The sequence below is a fragment of the Taudactylus pleione genome, unplaced genomic scaffold (genome assembly GCF_031769625.1).
Source record: "Taudactylus pleione unplaced genomic scaffold, aTauple2 ptg000423l, whole genome shotgun sequence".
Taxonomy (NCBI): Eukaryota; Metazoa; Chordata; class Amphibia; order Anura; family Myobatrachidae; genus Taudactylus; species Taudactylus pleione.
In genome coordinates this window covers 1038876-1065718 of record NW_028284825.1, presented here as the reverse complement: position 1 = coordinate 1065718, position 26843 = coordinate 1038876, and the positions used below count along the sequence as shown (strand labels likewise).

Sequence of the window (26843 nt, the reverse complement as noted above, 5' to 3'; positions counted from 1 at the left end):
ATCGCTCACTATGCTTGTCATTCAGTGCACCACAGTTATCTTGTGTGGGTAATCCCGTGAATCGCATATATTTGAATAGGGGAGGGGACAAATAACTGATTCATTTAATTGGGTCATTAGGCCCCGCCCCCTCTGCACGGAACGCAGATTGCTGGTAAGATTCTCTCCAGCTGCCCACTTCACTAGGAATAACCCTACATCATCATAAATGGGCTATATGTCAGAACTCAGAGCTACCTGAGAGTTTTAAATGTCATATTCATTCTTTGCATGCTGAAATCAATTGAAGTAACTATTTTCACATCGGCAACATTTTCATTGTTGTGCAGTGAATTCAATGTAATTCAGCCAGTGCTCGGTAATAGAAGTCAATAACATCTGGGTACCCAAAAAAACACACCGGGTCCACCTTATCAAACTCCTTCAGAAAATCTGCTCCGTAAATTAGCACTACAGTAGTTATCAAGGATAAGGACAATATCACCTTCTAAGCAGACACCATGTTTTGCAGAATGGTGGTTGAAAAATACTCACCCAATTATCTCCATCTCTGCTCGTCTTTCTCTCTGTCCATATCAGCTGTAGAGTGAGTGGAGGTCGGTGGCCTTTTCATGTGTTTATATTACCTTGTGTTCAAAATAAGTAGTACTATTTTGTACTCCAAAATTGATTTATTGTATGGTAAAGCAATTATACATTGACAATAAATACAAGGCTTAGGGATAACCTTCAAATCTTAGTAAATCAAACAGTTTGTATATGACCAGTTTGTGCAATGTTTCCAATACATTTTATCGAATCTACGGGACTTTTTCAAGGGTTTTGACCAGATTGTGTACATAGATCAGGTTAAATACTTTGCTCCCTGTTTGATCCAGCCCCGCGACACCAGCACATCCGGGGTGTCGCCAATCGTGCATGTGCACCATGCCGTCTGGCAGCCCATTAGGATGGCAGGGTTCTAATGCACTGAGCCTGCGCAGCTTCTCTTTTGAAGACACTGTAGTCTCTGCTGTGCCCTCTAGTGCTTGCTCTCTTTTACATAGTAAATCATAATGTATCCCTTATTTATTTGTCTCCTCTATAGCAGGCGGCCATTTTGTCAGAGACAATTCTCAGTGTCACCATCTGTCAGACTGTATGTCTCATTGCATGCATTGCTGTATGCTAACAGGAAGAGCCTTAGTGCCCATGAATTGGTTATCAGTCAATGAAGGAATCTCTATGCTCATATCTTATACGTATATATTAAATCAACCTTTTACACTAAATAGATCAGGACTTTTAGATTGTTCACAAACATATTGTTAGAATATTATATGTCGTTCCCAGACTAATTAGATACATTTTCATTTAATGCAAAAAATTGGGGGCGAAGTTAATTGTACTCAATGTAATCCAAACAACATCTCCTCTGTATACATACTGTATGAAGATCGAGAGGTTAATCCTCTAATGTCTCATTTCTACCTCATGAATGCCAGATTTGTACAGATGTTTCAGTGTAGCTTTAATTGGTCATGGGTCTATATACAAACCCCTGGGTTTCAGTGATCTTAGGTTGAAGATCCATTTGCTTTCATTCTTATCTATCCATGCATGGAAATTACCTCCCCTCCAATTTGGCTTTAATTGTTCTATCTCTAAGAACTTCAATCATTTTAGGTCACTATTATGTACCTTGTTGTAGTAGTTATCAAGGATAAGGACAAAGAATTTTTCTTTGTAGAGCCATTCATTATGGATATTCTACTGGACAAGGGGACAGACACATCTGGTATAGGTAAGTATGTGTGAATGGGTAGGTGTGTGTAATAAAGTTATACTGTCACGGTGTGTGTGTTTTGTCTTTTTTTAACTACTTATTTTACAGTGAAGTTACAGGTGCCGCATGTCTGCTGGCACTTGTTGTTCAACAAGTGCAAAATGGCAGGCATGCTGGGACTTGTAGTTCCACTGTAAAACACAATAGTTTTACATTATTTGGCCCCCCCATTACCCCCATGCCCACCGAAACAGGGGTATAGGGAAGAGCCCTGGGCTTCAGCGTAAGTCTGTGGTGCTCAGGAGGGGGGGACCCTTCTTTGGGGGGTCCCCAACTCCCCTGAGATCACCAGCTTGCGCTGACCGATTTGGGGTGCTAATGCTTTGGACCTGGAGCCCTGGTGATTGGGTCTCCGGGCATTTCACCCCGGTCGGTTGGGTCTGGTGCTGGTCTTAAATATAGGGGGATCCCCACGTTTTTTTTCCACCTATATTTAAAACCAGAACTGGTCCCTGAAGCTTTGTGTTGGTTTCTAAAATACGGTGGAACCCTACACATTTTGTTCCCCATATTTTTAGAAACCACCAGTGGCTGGCAAGCCTGGGGCTGGTTTGACTTTTGGGGGGGGACCTTATGTCATTTTTTTTGTAAATTTTTACCCCGTTTTTTTACAGGATAAACAAAACGGGAATGTTCGGGAAATATTCAAGAAACCCCCCTAAAAATGTGTAGACATAGGGGATGACAAAGGGTACCCCCATTTTTAACTCCTGAAGGAAGTCAGGGTTTCTATTAGCCACGGCAGGTGCATAAATGCGGCTTTGAGTAAGGTAATGCAGAAGAGCATTTAGAAGTTTTTTTAGGGTAAAACATCTATGCCCATCAAATTTGGGGTACTTGAAAATGAGGTTCAGTATATTTTAAAGTTGCTAAAGTGACTTTAAAAAATCATGATAAACCCACCTGCCGCAAACATCTGCAATCAAAAAAACACTTGGGGCATACTTGGGACCCCCCCCAGAGTCAAGTTTGCTAGTTTTTAAGTTTGTACCCCAACTTCTTTTTTTTTGCCCCCTTTTTCAAAGTAAATTTTTGGGGTGTCCTTAAGTTTTTTTTTCCTTTTTTGACACAGATTACCTTTGGGGGACTGTCTGAAGGCTACACAGGGGGTTCCCGAAACATTGCACCCCAAAACCCCAATTCTGCACTATTTACCGCCTGCCATTCATAGCTTAATGCCTATTACATTGCATTGACTTTCCGCCTAGGCGGAAAGTCTTTCAGATTGAATATGGGGTAAAACTAAAACAGGTGATAATGACGTCATTGGTGGTAAATTACCGCAAATCCAGACTTAACGCCTCAAATTGAATACGGCCCAAAGTATGTGGATTATGACAGATGTTTAGTTATATGTATTTATTTCTTCAACGTAGGTCAAAAGTCTGCATAAAGTGTATTTTCCAATAACGTTTGGTCTTGTAACTTAACAAGTAATGTATTTGTTATCAGCCATTTATTGCATTGCAGTACTGAGCATAGTGAAAACTGCAGCCATGCAAAATGTGAGATCAATATCTAAACACCCTTTTATTAATGCCATACTATGACTGTTCTCAGGGTGGTCCTGGGTGTACATAATAGGCTGCATAACTCCTAATTATGAAAATCATGATATTCATCCTCTGATGAAACCGCCGCGTCATTGGGTGGAGAAACGCGTCAGTGACTCGTGGAACGCAGGTGGCACGCATACCGGAAGCCAGAAGTTCACCACCGGAAGTGACGGAGTGGTCACCAGCCAGCGTGCAGCTGCGTGTAGCAGCTTATACAGCCTATTGGTTCACCGTGAGTGGTTACAAAGTGCCAGGATTCAGGAGTAGAGGTCCCTCTGCCTGGGGACACAAGCGTCTCCGGACCACATGGTGCACAAAGTGGTAAAACTTTTGGCTGATACTGTTCTAAACTTGTGAGCAGGTGATCATTGCATGAGTATCCTCCCCCTGGGATTGGGGTAGAGGTTAACTGCCACAATATACTGTGTTTTTTTACCCAAATGGTTGGATGGTAATGTACTTATTATAGGAATTACCTATCTTCTACTGCAACATTAACGCTGCAATACTAACACTCTAATCTGCGCTGAATAAGCTGTGCTGTTTTTTCCACACTCATTAACCCCTTACTAATTGGGTAAAAGTGGATATAAATACTAACAGCAATTAACCTATGCTGGCAGACTGTGACTAATGACTTTCATTTACGCTCCATTCTATTCCAATATGTGTGTGTTTTAAAAAGATACTTTGCGTTAGTCTTTGGAGGAATTTACATATTGATATTAATTAATATTTTATGGTGGAACCGGTTTCGTGCTTTAATAGTATGGCACTAGTAGCCTAATTAATTGAATCCATCTGTATTCTTCAATTTTTAATGTTTTAAATAATTTTTGGGATTGTATTATATGCAATAAAATTATTCAAATTTTTTAAATCAGCAGCCACTGTCAGCGCTCCCATCTCTTTCTCTATTTACAAAAATGGATCTTGGCTTCTCTTTGCATTAACTAAAAATCAAGTTGCTTTATTCAAAAGCATTACCAACAATATTCACATTTGTGCAATTAACTATTAAGAATGTTGGTGGTGGTTTGAACATAGTGGGAAATGTACTCTCTACACACATGACTTGCTGTCAGTAAGCCTGGTATGTAAGGGTTTATTGGCTCAACAATAACAGACCACCAGAAATTTGTCATAAATTAATGTTGTATATTGTACACATCATTTATACCGATGGTGATTTGTGCAATCTTTCCAAACCACCTCTGACCTGAAAAAGAAGTAACCATAGGTGAAACTTATCAGAACAGAATAGTGAAAAGGTGAACAAGTCATCAGTCTGCTTTTAGCTAGCCATTATCTAGTACCAGGGCTATTTTTCTGGATAAACAGGTTCAGAAACTGTGGTTGGAGCTACGAGGTATGGAACTATTCCTTTATATATAAATATATATATGTACAGTGAATCCAGAAAGTATTCATAGCGCTTCACTTTTTCCACATTTTGCTATGTTACAGCCTTATTCCAAAATGGAATAAATTCATTTTTGTCCTCAAAATTCTACACACAATACCCCATAATGACAATGTGTAAAAAAATTTTTTGAGATTTTTGCAAATTTAATAAAAAACAAAAACAAAGAAATCACATGTACATAAGTATTCACAGCCTTTGCTCAATACTTTGTTGATGCACCTTTGGCAGCAATTACAGCCTCAAGTCTTTTTTAATATGATGCCACAAGCTTGGCACACCTATCTTTGGGCAGTTTTGCCCATTCCTCTTTGCAGCCTCTCAAGCTCCATCAGGTTGAATGGGAAGCATTGGTGCACAGCCATTTTCAGATCTCTCCAGAGATATTCAATCGGATTCAAGTCTGGGCTCTGGCTGGGCCACTCAAGGACATTCACAGAGTTGTCCTGAAGCCACTCCTTTGATATATTGGCTGTGTGCTTAGGGTCGTTGTCCTGCTGAAAGATGAACTGTCGCCCCAATCTGAGGTCAAGAGCACTCTGGAGCAGGTTTTCATACAGGATGTCTCTGTACATTGCTGCATTCATCTTTCCCTCTATCCTGACTAGTCTCCCAGCTCTTGCTGCTGAAAAACATCCCCACAGCATGATGCTGCCACCACCATTCTTCACTGTAGGGATGGTATTGGCCTGGTGATGAGTGGTACCTGTTTTTTTCCAAACATAACACCTGGCATTCACTCCAAAGAGTTCAATCTTTGTCTCATGAGATCAGAGAATTTTGTTTCTCATGGTCTGAGAGTCCTTCACGTGCATTTTGGCAAAATCCAGGTGGGCTGCCATGTGCTTTTTACTAAGGAGTGGCTTCCATCTGGCCACTCTACCATACAGGCCTGATTGGTGGCTTGCTGCAGAAATGGTTGTCCTTCTGGAAGTTTCTCCTCTCTCCACAGAAGAATGCTGTAGCTATATCAGAGTGACCATTGGGTTCTTGGTCACCTCCCTGAGTAGAGCCCTTCTCCCCCGATTGCTCAGTTTAGACAGCTGGCCAACTCTAGGAAGAGTCTTGGTGGTTCCAAACTTTTTCCATTAACGGATGATGGAGGCCACTGTGCTCATTGGGACCTTCAAAGCAGCAGATATTTTTCTGTACCCTTTCCCAGATTTGTGCCTTAAGACAAACCTGTCTCAGAGGTCTACAGACAATTCCTTGGACTTCATGATTGGTTTGTGCTCTGACATGCCCTGTCAAGTGTGGGACCTTATATAGACAGGTGTATGCCTTTCAAAATCATGTCCAATCAACTGAATTTACCACAGGTGGACTCCAATTAAGCTGTAGGAACATCTCAAGGATGATCAGTGGAAACAGGATGCACCTGAGATCAATTTTGAGCTTCATGGCAAAGGCTATGAATACTTATGTACATGTGATCTCTTAGTTTTTTTTTTATTAAATTTGCAAAAATATAAAAAAAAACTTTTCACACTTTGTCATTATGGGGTATTGTGTGTAGAATTTTGAGGACAAAAATTAATTTATTCCATTTCGGAATAAGGCTGTAACATAACAAAATGTGGAAAAAGTGAAGCGCTGTGAACACTTTCTGGATGCACTGTATATATACATCTATATATAATCTTGCAAGAGGGCTGCACTCAATATCAAATCCAAAACTTGTGGGGTGCTCCATTAGAGACACTCAGGTCCAATGTGTAACAAAAAAACTTGATGGGCACTCACCAGTCAGTAGAAAAGATGATATATTATTTACTCACAGATATATATTCACAGTCAATGTTTCAGGCCGCAGAGGCCCTCTGTCAAGACAGCACAACCTTCACAGAGCTACCACCAAAGAGACCCAACCTGTATATATACAGTATACATATATATATATAATATATATATATACAAAAAGACACTTGGAGGGTGCAAGAAATTCACATAAAGTCTTCAAATGAGTTCCAGAGCTTTCAGTTCAATACTGGAACTACTTTAGGGAAGTCCAAACAAGAATGTCAATGCTGGATATTAATATATCTGTTCTTTTCTTTGAACAATCTTCTACAGTTTATCCGGATAGTTCTAAAAAAGACCCTCTCACCAAAAACACCCAGAGAGATGGCCAATAAGTCCTCACATTAGATTCAAAAGGATTTTTTATTATAAAATGTCATTTATCATTTGACACAATTTATAAAATTTGTAAGTAAAACTCCAATTGCTTACATCATCAATAATCCGTTTGCCATAATATGGGGGATGGGTTTATTATACAAATCTAGCTGTTACCCACATGAGGCAAGATCTTTTTACAGCAGATTTCTCCCTTCTCCCTTGAGACAATTGGATTCCAAAGATAAAACCCTATGTGTTTCGTCCGTTAGGACTTCATCAGGGGTAAGCAAATCGGACTAATATGTATAACCGATCCTGGTAACAAGTAGACATGAAAAAGAATTCTTATACCAATTTGAAAAAGAGTTAGAAATACCTCTTTTGATGAACTCTGACCTGCTCCCAGGTTAAGGCTGTACAGCATGTGGCCCTGCATCCCATTCCTGGCACACAGACCACAGGACATGCACACTGCAGTCTGTACCACACCAGTAAGCCAGAACATATGCCGTTTTTTTCAACAATCAATCAACCCACCCTTCAGTACTCCCTTTGGGCCAGGCAACATATATGTCGTTTTAGCATTTTCAAGACTCCTGAGTCTGAAGGGTGGGTCAAATAGACGCATGGTCTTCTCCTCTAAATTTAATGACCGAGCAAATCTTACAAGGAGGACATTAAACAGTAGATGGCCCCTATTAACCACTGATGCTACACTAAGAAAGAAAGGGGCACTAAGAATGCCAGTTTGAAGCAGTTGTTATTAAGACTGATGCTGAACCCCAATCCTCCTAAGGGGGTTGATTTGTTGTTGCAAAGAAACCCAGAATGAGTTAGCTGTGGTAACTGCATAACATGCAGGAGTCTATTGCAAGGATTTTCTTTTCCACACCCACACACTGGAAAACAGGTGAAAATAAGATACCATTTACATTGTTTGATGGACTTTGTTGTTTATATTCTGGTGTGTCCATGCAGCCTCTACTATGTTTTATTAACATCTCGCACATTTAGAGAGAAAAAGGTGAACTATAGGGCATCAATCCAGGCAGTCTTGCAATCACAGGTGTCCGATAAACTAGTAGCTCAGCATTTCATTGAGAAAGACCATCAGATATCATCACTCAAATGCAGGATTATTGACTGGGTACCTCCCCTGGTACGTGAGGGTGACCGCATAAAGAAATTGCATCAAAGAGAAAGTGGATGGATCAGCCGTCTTGACACTGTTTCACCTAGGGGTCTTAATGAGCTTAATCCCCTTCAGTTTTTCTGTCTTAGAGAAATGTATATTCTATGCAAGTGTGACACTGAAGTTGCATAAGTTTTGAACATGTTTCCATATAGTTCTATGTGTACTCCATTGCTGTCATGGATAATGGCCTCTGAAATGAGGGAGACATTGCGGTGCTTGATGGCTATCATTGCATATGGTTTAACCTTTGATTCTTTCCTATTTTCTGTGTAACCATTAAACAACTATTACCCGATGATTGGTAAATTGTACTTTTTGATGATTTGGATGAGGTCATTTTAGAGATCGATTATGTCAAGATTGTGAGTATATAAAATATCTGTTCTGTTCCTTTAATGATTTCCTTTATTGTCTTCCAAGAATGTTTATTATATGTGGTGTTTATGTATCACTCATTTTATTGTTTTATATGTTTGGTGCGAATAGTCGCATATGTAACTGTATTATATGATCACATTATCACTGACATATGTTACGATCGCAGACACACGGATGTACACCAGGGAAAGGCTTTGTAGTGGTATTAGCATAAAGTAGTAGACACATGGATGTACACCAGGGAAAGGCTTTGTAGTGGTATTAGCATAAAGTAGTAGACACATGGATGTACACCAGGGAAAGGCTTTGTAGTGGTATTAGCATAAAGTCGCAGACACACGGATGCACACCAGGGAAAGGCTTTGTAGTGGTATTAGCATAAAGTAGTAGACACACGTATGCACACGAGGGAAAGGCTTTGTAGTGGTACTACCATAAAGTAGTAGACACACGGATGTACACCAGGGAAAGGCTTTGTAGTGGTATTAGCATAAAGTCGCAGACACACGGATGTACACCAGGGAAAGGCTTTGTAGTGTTATTAGCATAAAGTCATAGACACACTGATGTACACCAGGGAAAGGCTTTGTAGTGGTATTAGCATAAAGTCACAGACACCCGGATGTACACCAGGGAAAGACTTTGTAGTGTTATTACCATAAAGTTGCAGACACACGGATGTACACCAGGGAAAGGCTTTGTAGTGGTATTAGAATAAAGTTACAGAAACACAGATGTACACCAGGGAAAGGCTTTGTAGTGGTATTAGAATAAAGTCACAGACACACGGATGTACACCAGGGAAAGGCTTTGTAGTGGTATTAGCAGACACAACTACAGTAACAGATGAAAGTACAGCCATGACTTTATCAGACTCCTAATTAGGTCACAGTGTTTCTTTCCTATCAAATGTGTCGGTACCCATGATTTATATCTTTTTCCACACTCTGAATAAGTATGCAGATGCTTATATTATTAATGCCTGGAATGATTTCCCTGAATTTATCTTCTGTAAGAATCTAGTTATAAAAATAAAAATTAGACACAAAAAATGCCGGTACTGCATACCCCTGAGTACCACAAAGAAAGCACGGTCTTGTATTTCTAAAGTGCTGGTAGTGCTGTATACTAGAAAAGCTGTCACCGTTATTGCCATTAAAGGAACAATGTATTTCATCTCAAAGACTGAACCATCTGTGGATCATCAGAACAGTTCTGGATTCTTATTGTTATCACATGCTGAAATCTCAGCTGGCTGTGTGAGAGCAATTTTGTTACTTTTGTCTGACAGCAATGTTGGTCTTTCTCTATTTTAAATATTTTGCACCTTTAATCCCTCCACATACATTCAGAAAAGTGCTAAAGGGAGCAGTTCTCCAATTTGCTTATTCTCATCCTTTGGGCCTGATTCAGCATGGATCACAATTGCAACTACGTAGGCAGATCGGCTGCACATGTGTATGCACTGCAGTGCGTGTGCTCAGTGACAGAATTGCAATCGCACTGTGATCACGCACACAGAAAAGCCATCGCAGAGTAAGTGACAGGATGCCAGCGTTTGGGGGTGGTGATGAGACAGTGGTCGGAGGAACGCAGGCTTACCCATCCATTTGAATGCTATAGCATGGGCATGCATAAATTAGCCACTTTGATGGCATATGCAGCTTGTGTACTCACTGCGTGCGATGAGACTTGCAATTTCTGAGACAGGTCAGAGCTGCTGTAATTGTGCATGAGGGTCCGATGTTACTCAATGTTACCGATGTGTACACAGGACTACGAGGTATTACGGATCTGAGAAAGCGATAGTGGGTGTCTCTATGCTGGCTGAGCAGTTGCAAGCATTAGCATATTTTCTTAGCAGAACTGCAATCCATCCTGGGTCAAGGAAGCGCACGTTACACACCTGCACCAATAGACAATTTTTACCTGTTCATAGGCACCACAGGGGGAACGAGAATGGAAAAATAGGCTTGCCAGGCCCAGGTGTTTCCCATGTGCCCTGTATAAGGCCAAACATGCCATCTGTATGTTCTGTTTTGTGGCCCCTCATTTGTAAGTCCAATATTATGTCCCCCAACAGTATTGTGCCCCCATTTTCATATCCTGTATTGTGCTCCCCCTTCACCTGTTTGATCTCTATGATGTTATTTTCCATTACTGGAATCCAGAATCTTAAATACTGCTGGTTCTCAAAGTCTAATTTTTATATATTTTTATTTACATTATATAGTAATATATATCTACAGTATATCTATCTATCTACACATTATATCAATACACTATAATTTTATTCCATTTTTTGTTACATTCTTGTTGGTGGGACTGACAGAAGTTGTACACTGAAAGAACATGTTGTCTGTGCTTCTATTATAAAGATACATGTCACACCATCAATGTCTATTCAGTTATATTTATAGTTTTTATGATTTAAGTAATTTAGTATATAAATGTTCAAATATATTTAGAATGCACTAAGATGTTAGCATTCTGTATATATTCTAACAGTACATGAAACTTTTTTTTGTAAAATAGTGTTAGCGTAGAATGCTTAATTATATTATTAAATGCTCTATCTATGTGTATGTTGCTTTAAGAGTGATATTAAGAGTTACATAAGGTTGAAGTTTCAGAAAAACATATTAATCACCATACAGTCTGGAGTAGAAGAGATAAAGTACTATCAGGGGTGGAGACCCTTGGACAGTCTGAAGATAACAAGATAGAAGATGTGACCAAGATGGCAGGCGACGATAACAACAAGAATGTGCATCGTAATGTCTTATGTTTATCTTATCTATATGTCCAGCTAGTATTATGGGGGCACAAACAAGTTGTTTGTGCCAATGCATAAAGCTGACTCATGGTGACTAACCTTTTCAGACCCCTATAAATAAAGCCAGCACTCGGACCATTCCCCAGAACGGTCTACGCAGTGCTATGATGTGTAACTACATCGTTGTCTGTGTCTGGTTTGTTCTCCAACCATGGTTGTCTGTTTGTCTGCTTGCTTTGTCTTGAAACGTTAGCTACTGCTGATTCCAGATACATCGAAGGAAGTAGTACAGCTCTCAAAACTACGCTCTCAGCAGCATAACTATCTACTGAATATTTATTAACTACTAGTGAAAGTGCAATTGTTTGGCTCCAATGAGTCTGTTGGTATGTATTAATGACAATGGGAGAGAGCATATTATACAATGGAGGGGTTCCTTTGGATTGACTGAAAATATCTAATTATATTTGTTACATGATTGGTAATGTCACAGCTGCAAAATGTGTTTAGAAGTATATGCTTTGGTATTTAAACATCAGTATAATACGCTACTATCTCTCTCCACATACCACCCTATTTTGACCATTTGCGGCCACCGTTTGCTGACACGCGGAAGTGTAAACTTGGTTACACCGACTTCCGGCCAGTGAGCTTAATAGTCACGTGGCGCCATGCAGCTGATATGCTGCTGACACCGGCGGCACACGCGCCCTCTTCACTCCTAATCTGGCCAGCCATCCTTTACCCTAACGCTTATTGTTATCAGCAAGGTAAGCTTGAGTATGTCAGCAGCACTGTCACTGCATGCCAGTATCTATTAGAATGCTTTGATTATTTATTTTTTATGTTATTTTTGCAGACATTGATGACTATATATAGAGCACCACCAGTGTGCTCTATATGCTGACATGATGGGCTTTTAGGTAGATATGATTACCTATACATTTAACAGTATACCGTGTCACTTGTTAAACAGTCCACTATTATTTATTTTTTCACTTAATGTCCATCCACAGGAGTGTGGACATATTTGGAACCCTATGCTAATTGGGGCAATATATACTTACTATATGAGGTATTTATTCATTACCTTGCGAACAGGGGCTTTACTAATTACCTGCACTGTCCATTGGTGAAATTTTTCTTGTCAAGGTAAAGGTGTCTTTCTTCTAACACGGGTGTATATGTGATTTCAAGTATCTTTGGAGCCTGCTAGACAAGTTTTTGTGTTTCTTGTCATTTTCACAGAATTTTGTTATTGCATATCTGATGACCACTATCTGAAATGATGTCTATGATGTCAACTATTTGAAAAGGTCTTGAGTAAGGTTCATTTGGGAACCGAAACGTCGACCGACCGCATTGTAAATTCTTTGCGAACAATATGCTGTTCCATAACAAGAATAAATTGTTTCTACACTTTTAAAAGGAGAGTGCATCCTTCCTTATTGGATATTTTTTGGACTATATAGGGACCTTGTGTCCTTGGAAGCACCCCGGTGAGCTACTATTTATGAATGCGAGTGCAGGGCCCTTTCTGGTATTCTATGAGTGGGGTTAATTTTTTGATTAACCCATACTTTCCCTGTCACCCATCCTGATTATTTATCTATTGTATTGATATTCTGTATAAATGATTGATTCACATTTGACTTGTAACACTAACAATCTACTATTTGTTTTGTAATTTTGATTTACTTTGACATATTGTGTCCTTAGCTGACTAGACTTTAAATTATGGCCAAGGGCAATAATGGTCTGTTTGATGAAGCACTTCTATCACAGGCAGAAAGTGGAGCAATCTCATTTACTGATGATGACATTAACAAAGTTCTCTTTGACAAATTAGATTTTAGCACATTACCTGCTGAAACATCTGCAGATCTTTTTTATAGGTTACTTAGATTACAGACAATTTTTGTCTGAATATCACCGTCATAAACAGATCCCACGGGGTTTTAGGATACACAATATCCCCACACTAGGTAGAAATAACCCTGTATTCTGCAGTCGCTGGTGTGCTATTTTGAACAAATGTTCACTGGATTTAATGGTTCTGGTGAATGAAGAAGTAGGAGATGAACTTCAGAAGGTGATGGTTGAAATTGAACAAGCTAAAATTGTCACCTTACCCACCTTAAAAGAGGAAAAGGCCACTAATTGGTTGGAGAGATTGCAAACACAGATTGATAACTATAGAAGGGATCTTACTTCCTTTAAGAGAATAAAACTTAATACTGTACAGAGTGACTACCAAAGTCATACTGTTTATCGTTGGTTGTTGGGCGATATTCCACATTCTAGGTCCAAATCACAAGTTAAAACATACAGATACAGACAACAGCCACAATATCCAGCAGAGTCTGGTTCCTCATTATCAACTTCAGATACAGATGCCTATCAGGATATGTTAAAAACTAGTAGCCATTTTTTAGAAACAGGATCACAACAGGAACGCCACCCTTCAGACAACAACGACGACATAACCGGAGACCACATCCGAGGAGGGGTGGTTACAAGGAGGCGGCACAGAGGAAGGAGGCTCTTGAAGCTGATGTTGTATTTAATTTGTCTAGCTTTACGCTCAATGAGGACCAATTGAGGGTATTAAGCAGAGGTTTAACCTTTGTACCTATGTACAGACATAGCAGCTTTAATAACACCATTGATCTATATAGATTTGGTAGAAATATGCGATTGAAAGAATTTTTCTTCAACAAGGGCTCTACTGATAATATAGCTGGATTTAAAAGACCCTCCACTTTTGACCCACCTTTGAACAATGCAAGTCTAAAAACCTATCTTAGGTTAGTAAATAATGATATGATGGCAAACAAGGCCCCTCGAGTATTTAACAATTTATCTCCTGGAGAAAAAAGAGCATTACAATCTTTAAAAGAAAATCCATTTTTAGTTATTAGACCTGCCAATAAGGGTGGTGCAGTAGTATTACAGGATTGGACCGACTATGATGCCGAAATCATGTCCCAATTGCAGGACAATAAAGTATATACCAGTTTGGCTCATAGACCAGTGGATGCCATTAAAGCTAAGGTTGATATTGTTCTCAGCTATGCTCTTGCACATAGATGGATTGATGACAACGAATTCCAATATCTTACGGTGGATAAACCTCAATGTCCTATAATTTACACACTACCGAAAATTCATAAAACACTTGTGAAACCACCTGGGAGACCAATCATTTATGCACAGGGGTCTGTACTTCAACCACTAGCCATTTTTGTTGATAGTGAATTACAGCCATTAGTGTGTAACCATGCCACCTATCTCAGGGATACTGGGCATCTGTTACAGTGTATTAGAGAGATTGATGGATTGGAAAATATAATATTGGCTACAATGGACGTTAAGTCACTCTACACTGTGATCCCTCACCAGGAGGGCATAGGGTCATTAAGGGAAGTTCTGATGACCAGGTCCAATACACATAGACCCACAGATTTTCTAATAGAATTGGCTACACTTGTGTTATGTAATAACCACTTTCAATATTAGGATGGTTACTATATGCAAATTTCGGGGACTGCGATGGGCTCCAATTTAGCTACATCATACGCTATTATATATATGGCTAAATATGAACAAGAACATATCATTTCTAAATACGGCAATAAGATTAACTTCTACCGCCATTTCATTGATGATATATTCCTTCTTTGGCAAGATACAGTTGATTCTTTTGAACAAATGGTCTCCAATATCAACATGCTGGATTCACCGATCCGCTTTACATACGAATCAAGTATGAGTGAAATTCATTTTCTTGATGTCACTATTGGCGTCGTAGATGGTAAATTAACTACCTCTCTATACAGAAAAGACACAGATAGGAATTTAGCCTTACTACCTACTAGACATCACCCTACAGCATTGAAGGACAGCTTACCATTGTCACAATACCTACGAGAGATACGTATCAACTCTGAATCTGACAAAATGGAATTATAATTGGCCGAGATGACCGGGAGATTCCTAGCATGCGGTTATAAACAAGCCACCTTATCCAAGTGTCTACCGAAGGCAAGGGATACTGCTCAGGCCCACACTGGAGGGGCTACTATGAGTAGAAATAAGCCACGTCTTATTTTTACCACTACTTTTGATGCCCAAGCTCAATCGACACAAAAATCTCTCAAGAGATTTTGGCCTATCATCACTAGTGACAAGACACTACCGTTCCATAATATGGCACCACCAATGATGGCATATAAGAGGGGACCAAATTTCAGACAAATATTGATGAGACCATGTCTCTACCCTGGTAAACCTACTGATGTCTCTGAAATCATGGTAAAAAGACCAGGTAGTGCCTCATGTGGTGGCTGTGTGACTTGCATCTCTATGATGGTTGGCCCAACTTTCCTGCACCCACATTCGGGATGGCTAATCCAAATCAAGTATAGATTACATTGCGCCCTTGACCATTTGATATACATTTTAATTTGTCCATGTGGCTTATATTATGTAGGCCTGATGACACGCAGGTTTCGTGATAGAATGGCTAACCATAGAGTCTCTATCAGGGCAGCTTATACCATGGGCAAAAGCAACAAACTGGTAGCTAGACATTTTCTTGAAAAATCCCATCAGTTGGCGACACTTAGATGTAAGCTTATAGATTGGATTCCCCGTAAACCAGGGACAGATAGGGTTTTGTCGTTAAAAAAACGAGAGAGCTTTTGGATCCATACACTGGATACAGTGACCCCTAGAGGTTTAAATGAGCATAATCCTCTAGGTATTTTTCTCTAAAAAAATTTGTTTCTAACTTTAGGCAGGTGTACTATAGCTTTGTTAGCTACATCCTTTGAATATCTATATGTTTATATAATATCTCCCTCCACTTCTGACACTTACTCTAATTCTTATGTTTATATTTTCCATATATGTTTAATATATTATGTATTGATTTTGTTTTCATAAGTCAGACTGTACTAACATTGTTAGTTTATTTATGCTTGTAATTAGATTTGTTAGTTATAGTAGGCTCCTTGATAAATAGTTACCACATATACTATAGAGTGCATATTATGTCTCCTTTGGTATTTAAACATCAGTATAATACGCTACTAGATCTCTCCACATACCACCCTATTTTGACCATTTCCGGCCACCGTTTGCTTGCGTGTCAAGCCGGCACACGGAAGTGTAAACTTGGTTACACCGACTTCCAGTTAGTGCCGCGTGGTGCCATGCAACTGATATGCTGCTGACGCTGGTGGCACACGTGCCCTCTTCACTCCTAATCTGGCCAGCCATCCTTTACCCTAACGCTTATTGCTATCAGCAAGGTAAGCTTGAGTATGTCAGCATCACTGTCACTGCGTGCAAGTATCTATTAGAATGCTTTGATTATTTATTTTTTGTTATTTTTGCAGACATTGATGACTATATATAGAGCACCACCAGTGTGCTCTATATGCTGACATGATGGGCTTTTAGGTAGATATGATTACCTATACATTTAACAGTATACCGTGTCACTTGTTAAACAGTCCACTATTATTTATTTTTTCACTTATCGTCCATCCACAGGAGTGTGGACATATTAATAACCCTATCCTAATTGGGGCAATATATACTTACTATATGAGGTATTTATTCATTACCTTGCGTACAGGGGCTTTACTAATTACCTGCACTGTCCATTGGTGAAATTTTTCTTGTCAAGGAAAAGGTGTCTTTCTTCCAACACGGGTGTATATGTGATTTCAAGTATTTTTGGAGCCTGCTAGACAAGTTTTTGTGTTTCTTGTCATTTTCACAGAATTTTGTTATTGCATATCTGATGACCACTATCTGAAATGATGTCTATGATGTCAACTATTTGAAAAGGTCTTGAGAAAGGTTCATTTGGGAACCGAAACGTCGACCGACCGCATTGTAAATTCTTTGCGACCAATATGCTGTTCCATAACAAGAATAAATTGTTTCTACACTTTTAAAAGGAGAGTGCATCCTTCCTTATTGGATATTTTTTGGACTATATATATATATATATATATATATATATATATATATATGTAATGTATATAACCAAACAGCACAAACAAGCGGCGGCACTCGGAGACTCATCCAGATAATCAAAATGTTGTATTAAATGAAATACATGTGTGTCACCAACATTTCTGGACATGCACATCCCTTTTTCAAGGCATGTGTAAAATAAAACAAAATCACTCACCATATATAGAAAATAGAAGCCCGCCAATTGTGACCTATGCAGTATACCAAAGGAAAGGGGATTTCCAACTTCTGTCGCATCCCCCGTGAGTGATGTCAATGTGCCATCTGTACTCAGTTGTCATAGCAATCCAGACTCTATACAGATGCCTTGATGGAAAATATATTGTTAGAAGTAAATAACCCTCCACCATTAAATGAATAGAATACCGCTTGTTGAATATGGAACATAGTTACCAATATACTCCAAGTGACTATAAGATATAAGAACTAACAGCCAAATAGAGAAACCCAAATGGGGGATCAAGCATAATTTAGAAATTATAGAAGTGGGGACAAGAGGAAGCAGCAGAGCATGATCTGACATTATAATAACTAGGCAATAAAAATATATGCATGAAAACAATGTGGAATATCAATGTCACTAGAATCCTAATGTTCTGTAAAAAATGTACATACTATATATGACTGCACAAAGAATGGACCTGCTGTAAAATGTAATCTAAAAGCAGTAAAATTAATCACATTGTGTGGTGTGCCACATTGTGTGTATGTATTCCCTAGTGTGAACCATGACAAAAAGAATCTGTAAGTGTGAATATGTTATGTGAAGTCTCTGTTGGATGTAAATCAAAATCATGTTAGTGAAAAATATTGTGTTTCAAAAGTGTAAAAAACAACCCATATTATTAAAACACATGACCGTGATCTCATTGAACTGAACCTTTAACTTAAATAATGTGTGTGGATAAATGTTAAAACATGTATGTTAAAGCTACCATGTGAGTAATATATGAGTGGACAGTTAATAGTGTATGATAAATCATATTGTGTACACAACCAAATTTTAAAATCATAAATAAGCAGAATCCCATGTTACTGACTGCTCATTTGAAAACACTCCACTGTATCTTTTCATTAAGTCCTTGTGGACTCATAGTGTTCAAAATGAAAATCCACCGTGCCTCCATCTGCAGTAATTTACCAGCATGATCTTCCCCTCTTAGTCTCTTAGGGACATGATCAATTAACTGATGTCTAAATTTGCTTAGTTTGTGTCCCTTCCCGGTAAAATGTCTTGCCACTGGCTGAACCAATGGTCTATCTTTCAATGCAAATTTTATAACCAATTAATGAAGGGCCATTCTCTCTCTCGCCGTTCATATAGATTTGCCCACATATGCCAAGCCACAGAGGCATGTGATCAAATACACTATATAGGAGGATGTGCATGTCAATATATGCTTAATCTTATAGAGTTTACCAGAAATTGGATGTTGGAAAGTCTGTCCTGTTGTCATGTTGTTGCAAGTGGTACATTTCAAACACTTATAGCATCCCGGAGCCTTACTCAAGAATCTTGAATGATCCTGAGAAGGATCGTTCTGTTCAAAGTCATGATGTCTATGTGGACCACGATGTCCTTCGTGGTTTTTCCTCTTGTATGGCAGGATAAGGGTCTTTTATTTTTAAAACACATCAGACTATTATCTGTTGTGATGATCAGCCACAAAGCTCTCATTGCTCTGGGAGTCACAGGGCTGGACATGTTATATTCATTAGCAAACAGAATCAATGAATCTTGTTTCTTATTAGTAGGTGTTAATAAACTACTCTTGGGGATTTTCAAAACTTAATTTTCATATTTAGCAAGAAGTTTGGGTTTGTATCCTCTTTCCTACTCTGATCATTTGTGACCTGGGTAAGCATTTTTTGAGAGCCAAGGGGTGATGACTATTGGCCCTCAATAAATTATTTTTGTCCATGGGCTTGGTGTACACCCCTGTATATAGATTATTTTGTATCGTCACCAGGACATACAAGTAATTTAAACTAGTTTCATTCATTTGATCATTTCATTGACTTCAATAGTGAGAACTGCACAGTTACTAAAGCTTAGCCTGTGGCTCTCACTATTGAAGTCAATGGTGGAAGCCGTTCATTGGCTGAGAGAGGTGGAGGCTGACCTCTCTCAGCCAATTAATGCTCAGTCCCGGCACTTCTAGGGGAAATGCCACAGCTGAGCCCGTCATTCTGGAGGTACCATCCTTTGAGGACGGTAGTGAGTTTGTAATTTGGGACTTTTAATTTTTTTTATTTTCAGAAGACCAAGGATTCATACATGGAGAAGAGGACCAGTCCAGGTATTGTAGTATTGTAGGTGAGTATGTGTGAGTGTGTATGTATGTAAGAAACTTATACTGTCATGGTGTGTGTGTGTTTTGTCTTTATTTTAACATTTCTTTATAGGTAAACTACAGGTACCAGCGGGCCCTTAATGCCCCACATGCTGGTACTTGTGGTTCTCCAAGTACCAGCATGCAAGGAGGCTTGCAGTGCCCTGCAGTTCTACTGGTAAAGACAATGTTTACACTTATATTTCTACACACATTTGACAATATCAACCCTGAATCCACCACCCAGGGGTGCTGGAAACTGCACTGGGCTATCAGCCTAGGCCTGGAGTGCCCTGAAGTGGGGGACCCCTTTATTGGAGGGGTTCCCAACTCCTCAGGGATACCTAGCCTGGGCTGACTAGCAGTCAGGGGTAATGCTTTGGTCGAGGAACCTGGTGGGTTTCCCTGGATTTGGCATTAGCCCCTGCAAGAAATAGCCAGGTGCTGGTTATTTAAATTACAGGGGAACCCTATGCATTTTTTTCCTGCATTTACACAACCAGGCCTGAAAATGAAAAGTCCAGGGCTGGTTTTGCTTTTAGGGGGGAACCCCACGTCAATTTTTTTTGGAAAATAACACTTAACAAGCTTTTTACACTAAGATACATGCATGCATCTCACTGATGTATGTATGCATCTGTGTCAATCAGACCTGCTCATACTAAAAAGGAAAGCATGAAGCAGGTCTATTCATTTGGGGATTTGAAGTTTGAATTGGAGTGGGATTTGTTTTTTGATTTGTACATGAACAAAATGCAAAATTGAACATCAAATCCCTTCTTAAAAATGATACATAATCAAATTTGATTTGAAAATCGAATGCAAAATAGAATCTTAGTAATTTGAGATTTGCTAGAGGATTTTGCAGTTCGATTTCAATTCGATTTCAGATGATTTAAGAGATTCATAAAAAATAATCCCAAATTGAACTTTAGTAAATTTACCCTCTGGTGAACACTTTAATGAAATACAAGACAAGATGGATTTAGTAACTGAAAACTCTAGAACCATGTGGGTTTATGGTTAGCTCGAGCTAAAAGCATTTATATAAATGTAAACATCAGTACTAGATTTATATCTAATGCATTCATACATATCACTTTCAATTTGAAGAAAGCCAAACAGTTTTACAAAATTTCAAAATGTTTTTATTATTGGGCTTAGAGGAACATGAGGTTTCTGCTTTTTATTGGACTTATCAGTTTTTTTCCAATAAAACTCTCCTATTTAAGGAGCATACTAAATCCCACCAACTATTCTTGACAAAGCATCCTTAGTGATGCGAAATGCATTGGTTGAAGTAGGCGCATGCGAGCAGGAACTAGCTATTGTGATAGGCACCAGAGACACAAAGAACTACCAATGTCTGTTGTCATCAGAAGGTGCCGTGGCTATCTTCAGCCGAGTCCTGCTGCAAGCTGCTGGCAACTGAGAGGAGAAGAAGAATCCTGCATGACTATCTGCCTTCAGAAAGGGATAGATAGGCTATAGCAGGAACTGCAGCCCAATCAGGGTAAAAGTGGCCTCTCGCCAAGCAGCCACTGGACCTTTCTCCAAAGTCTAAAATGACTATAAACATTCTGTTTCATACTGCTCATGCTTCCTTTTTCCTTTATTAACTAACACACTAGTGCTCGTTTTTCAGTGCTAAGGAGTTGTATACATCATTAATTACATTTTGTACCTGACGAACTTCTGTACTGTCAACCTTTTGAAATGTTGACCTTCTTTCATGTCGACCTTTTGGTGTCAACTAAATCATTGTCTACCTTTTCATTGTCGACCTTCTGCATGAAACTCCAGTGTTTGTACAATGTCCATGATTGCATTGTAAAATCAGAAGTGATTCTATATGAATAGCTAGGAGCAGTAGAAATAAATGAACACACCAGAGTAGTATCAGCCATCCAGTGGGAATAATTGCTGCTCTTGTGATAAGTTCCAATGAATTGAGAACCCACAGGGGTGTCTAGCTCCAGCACTGTTTCTGGATGTATCATCTATGTTAGCAATAAATAAGACACTTTAGTCTGGTGGCAGCTGGGAATTCCAGAGAAGTCTGTTTCGCTATCTGTTATACTATAGTAGGCAATTATATTGTTATAGTATATAGCTATAAGGTATAAAATCTAGTATCAACATACGATAAACCAAAATTGCTCACTTCAATGTTGTTAATTATACATTTTTGCAAATGTCAGTTACCTACTTACCTGCTCCATAGTATCTGTTTTCTGTGCCTCCCCTATTCAATATCTCATTTAAGAAGACTACTGTATATTTGGCTTACTACATATTGCATATAATGGAAATGTATTTTTTTTATTCCATAGTAAGTGTTCTTTTGTGTTCTCCAGGAGATGTGTATTCAGGATGATCTAATATCTCCCTGACAGAGGCACCAAGAGGGGGGGTATTAAAAACCTAGGCCTGAGATTTTTAGAGGGACCCAGCAGGGGCCTAGCCTGAGCCTGGTTCAGCAACTTAAGGGGATATTGTCACTCTACTCAGATGCTGGAGCACCCTGTACAGCAGCAGGGAGGAGGGGGCATGAGGGCTTGGGTCATGTGCACTCAGGAGGAAGTCTCTCCCCATAGGTGCCAGCTGCTGTGGGTATGACTATGTGACCTGCAGTAGGTAGGGTGCCTTCTGCAGATAACATAGCCCCACTCACAGAAGTTGGTACCTATGGGGAGAGAGTTCCTTCTGAGTGCAGACACGTTCTGTCTTCAAGTACACATCTCCTTGCAATCCTGTGGGTGCAGCAACTGCTATACCCCCTGTGCAGCCGCTGGCACCCCCTGTACAGCTTTGCATCACCACAAATATTATTTTTTGCATTTTTTTATAAAGGGCTATAGCCATGCTCCCTTCTCAGGAGGTCATGGACACTCTCTACAACTGCTTTCTATATCCCTGATATTTTAAGGTGACTATGTACTGTCTACCACATATGTTTTTTTAAAAGTGCAGTCTATTCTGAAGCTAACTCAAGGAGACTGTAAATTCCAGATCAGCATTGGATTAATGGGAGAAAAACAGGGTCAGTTGCCTCTAGCACCTCACACACAAAGAGCATCACACATAGGGTTGGTCTGCTGAGAGCAGGTGCCCTGTGGTACCTCTTCCTGGATGGTCATGTCATGGGGCATGCCAGTAGCTGGCCCAGCACCTGTCTGTCTCTGACTGCTATTTCCACCTTCTGGTAGTGATGGCACCATGATACTGACACTGGGAGATTACATATCATGATGTCTCATCCCCCAAGAAGATGACAAGGAGCAGGTCAGCAGTACGCTGGAGCATTGCTTCTTGACAAGTAGGAATGCAAGGAGGACTGTGCCAAAACCAGCCCACCCAGAGAGCAGAGATCAGTGAGTACAACTATAAAGATAAGGAGAGATAAATCATTAAATGTATTATATCAGGGGTGGGGGTGAGGGGGGAAAGAAAATAATGGAATATATGTTAATATTGGGGGCATCGTTTGCATAGTGCTGTAGGGGGCAAGTTGAGGCATAATATTATTACTGGGGGAATTGTGTGGCATATTGGGGAAAACTGTGGCAAAAATATTGATACTAAAGGCTCTGAGTGGAATAATAGCTGGCTCTGTGTGGCCTAATATTAATATTGTCAAAATTGTGTGGCATTCAGGTGGCATTGTGTGGCATGATATTATTTGCTTAGGAGAATTGTGTGGTATAATGTGGACACTCTGGTATACTGGGGGCACTGTTTGACATACTGGGCACACTATTTGGCATAATGTTTATACTGGGGACACACTGACATAATGTGAATATTGGCGTTACTGTGTAGCATTATTTACTTTTTTAATAGGGGCCTCCACAAATCACAGCTCTTTTTAGGATGTTATCATTTTACTAGTAGAACTCCTGATGATATGGGTTAATTATCCAGCCCATTTTGCCAATGAAAGATACTGCCAATGTTTCTATTTAACCCTCATCTTTTGACGTTTGTCTCGAACTAACATCACATTATCCATTCTGTGTGTGGATACATTACAATATATCATTAGTATAACAATATTGCTGAATAATAGAAAATTAACTATTTCAACTTTACTTTCATGTGGGCTTTCAAGTTATTAAAAATATCCATAATAAATACTAAAATTTTGTTCCAAATATGCCGATTTTCTTACATTCCCCCAAAAATATAATAAAATTTATGAAAGAGGGAAGCCTGGGCTCTACTACATCTCTGACTTAATCCTTACCTGATTCATCCTGGATGAAGTATTTTCTATATGGTATAGGATCTATTTATAGTTTTCAGATGAGATTAATATCACTGAGTACAAGGATTTATTGTCTTCACAAAGCCTGGCCAAATTATCTCTGTGCCATTTACAGAATGCACATTTTTCTCCATATGTCACATGTTTTTTGCCAAATGGTACTACCGTTTTCTTGAAGAAGAACCAGATATAAACAGTTAAATATTTGGACACAGACACAAACTGGGCCGGCACCATCTTTTCCCAGGGGGGTGGTGTGCCTACCTAGGAACACAAGCAAGCTAGAAACCAGTGCCTTTGAGTTAGAAAACATGCTGCACCTTGAGCCTTGGTCTATTACATTATATTACAATAATTATAATTGGAAGAGTAAGAACTATAAAAAAGAGCAAATGTATTTTGTCACAAGTGCATGAGTTTAATATTTTGATCAAGTTCGTCATACTGGAGACTGCCGCCTTTCCTCCCCTCTGGTAACCACATCTCACTCCAGAATTCAAGATTTCTCCTGAGCAGCCCTTCACCTTAGGAACAATCTTTCTTATTCTATCAGACTACCCCCCAGCCTGCATTGCTCCAAGCGGACACTGAAAGCCCACCTGCTAATAAAAGAATATCTGTTTTCCCCTTAACCATGTCACCATGCAGCCTACAACTTAACTCCCCTTACACTGGCTCACTCCTTATGTCTTCTGTTTGTCTCTCCCATCCCTTTAGACTGTAAGCTCCTTGAGCAGGGCTTTCCTCCCTCCTCTTCTCATCACCTACTTCTCTTGCACACCTGCTACACATCCTATACCCCTGGACTCCTGTCATCTGTTTTTATTATTTAATGGGAACTAGACCTATCATTTGTGCCCACACTGACAGCTACAGGTTTCAGCTGATGCTGTACTTTGCATTTGCACACATTCCATCAGTGACTGTATCGAGATTTGTATGCTATTTGAACTGTACTGTTTTACCCTGTATTGTCTTATAGTTTTGCTCTCTGTATGGCACTGTAGAACACTTGTGGTGCCCAATAAATAAAATGTAATCATAATTATAGGTCATAAAACTAAATCTAATAGGACTTTCCCTCCAATGTAATAGTGAACACTTGATGTTTTTCTCTTATTTAGGAAAGCACCACAGTTTGCGCTACTAAAAAGGGGCATATACCTTCCCCTGTCACAATTCTTTGATATATGGATACATTTAAAACCATAAGAAAGTGCCAACAGACTATATTTATTTATATGAAAATTGTGCTTAGGACTTGATAGCTATATGGGCCTAAAAAAGAATCAGTGGGTCTCCAAACCCCAGTAGAAATAGAAACACTTATAAAAAGAGCTCAGATGTTCTGTTATCTTGCTTAGAACAGATTATGCTTTATTGTGCTCATCAGTCAGACATAGAACAACAAAATACAACTTCTGGGCTGCTGGGATGTTCTCATGCTCATTAGCCTTCTCAAATACAGCAAATAAGAATCTGCCCACAAGCTTACAATCTATAGTTTGCTTTGCTTTTCAAAAGAAAATAATGAATCTTCAAGTTTCTAGAATAAAAAAACTATCCAGACCAAGGTCAATATTTACTAATTGTGATTACATTTCTTGTGGATCCTTTGTAACTGTCTTGAACTGGTGTCTTCTCCACTGTCACTATCCCTCTATCACAGGTCAGTATTCATGCATACACTGGATAGATGCTCAACAAATGGAGGTGTCCTAATCTGCCAGGACTGCAAGAAAATAGGAAACATTATATGAAACCTGATATACAGTTGTCAGCAGCAGCTACAGAGGTACATTTATGTTTCAGTTCTATACATTTTTTTTCACTACATTTATAATCTATGTAGACCAAACACCCCAGTCCATATAAAAAAACTCCAATACATTTATTTTTATTTAAGATGACACTTATCAGTAGACCTACCTCAAAGAGGTATGAAGGCCCTGCTTGCAAGCTTACAATCTATAGGGAGATAGGCATTGATACACAAGGATAGGTGCTATATATTGCATTTTGGTCGAGCCAAAATGCAGAGTTTCTTGGTGGGCTGTATAATCTGGTCACACAGGAATGTTGGCCAAAGGTAAGAAGGATGTGAAAGGGAATGTAATTAGATATGGAAACTATGAAGGTGGCACAGAAAAATATGCAGTGAGAGGAAATAAGAGAAAAATGATGCCCTATGATGGTGTTGATATGCAGCAGAAGCAGCCCTGGACAATGCCCGGCTAGAGATATAGAGCCGTATTTAATTAGCCGCTATAAGTCAGTTCATGTGGAAAAGTATCGCAAGTGACGTAATTTCGCCATGCGAAAGGTTTCCTCCGTATTCAATTCCAAATTCTTTTCGCCCGTGCGGAAACTTAATGCAATGGGACCTGCAAAAAAGATTTTCCTATAAATAGGTGTCGAAAAAAGTGCAGAATTGGGGTCTAGGGGTGCAAAGCTGTGGGAACCACCTACACACTTGGGACAGTCCCCCAAAGGTAATTTGCATCATAAAAGTTTAAAAAAGTACGTAGATTACCACCAAGAAGTACTGTCGATTTGGGGGCAAAAAAGTTCAAAGTTGGAGGACAAACTTAAAAACTAGCGAAATAGACTCCAGGGGGGTCCCTAAGTATGCCCCTGGTGTTTTTAAGTTTGCAGGTGCTTGCAGCAGGTGGATTTTTTATGAATTTTAAAAGTTCACTTTAGCAACTTAAAAATATGCTAGCACCCATTTTCATGTACCCCAATTTTGCTGGGACAACTTATTTTGAACAAAAAAACCTTGTAAATAGTATTCTTCACCACTTCTGAAAAGACGCAAAATAGAAGCTATTGAGAGCATATAAGTAGCCCAAATACCTTCAGCAGGGCTATTTTGGGGTATCAACAGTGATCCGAAATGTCAGATCATCTTTTGGAGG

The 26843-nt window shown here is 39.3% G+C and overlaps 1 pseudogene; it reads right to left on the bottom strand.

Annotated features, from left to right (window-relative positions):
• The window catches only part of LOC148506144 (uncharacterized), a 138091-nt pseudogene that overhangs the window by 43501 nt on the left and 67747 nt on the right, over positions 1–26843 (bottom strand).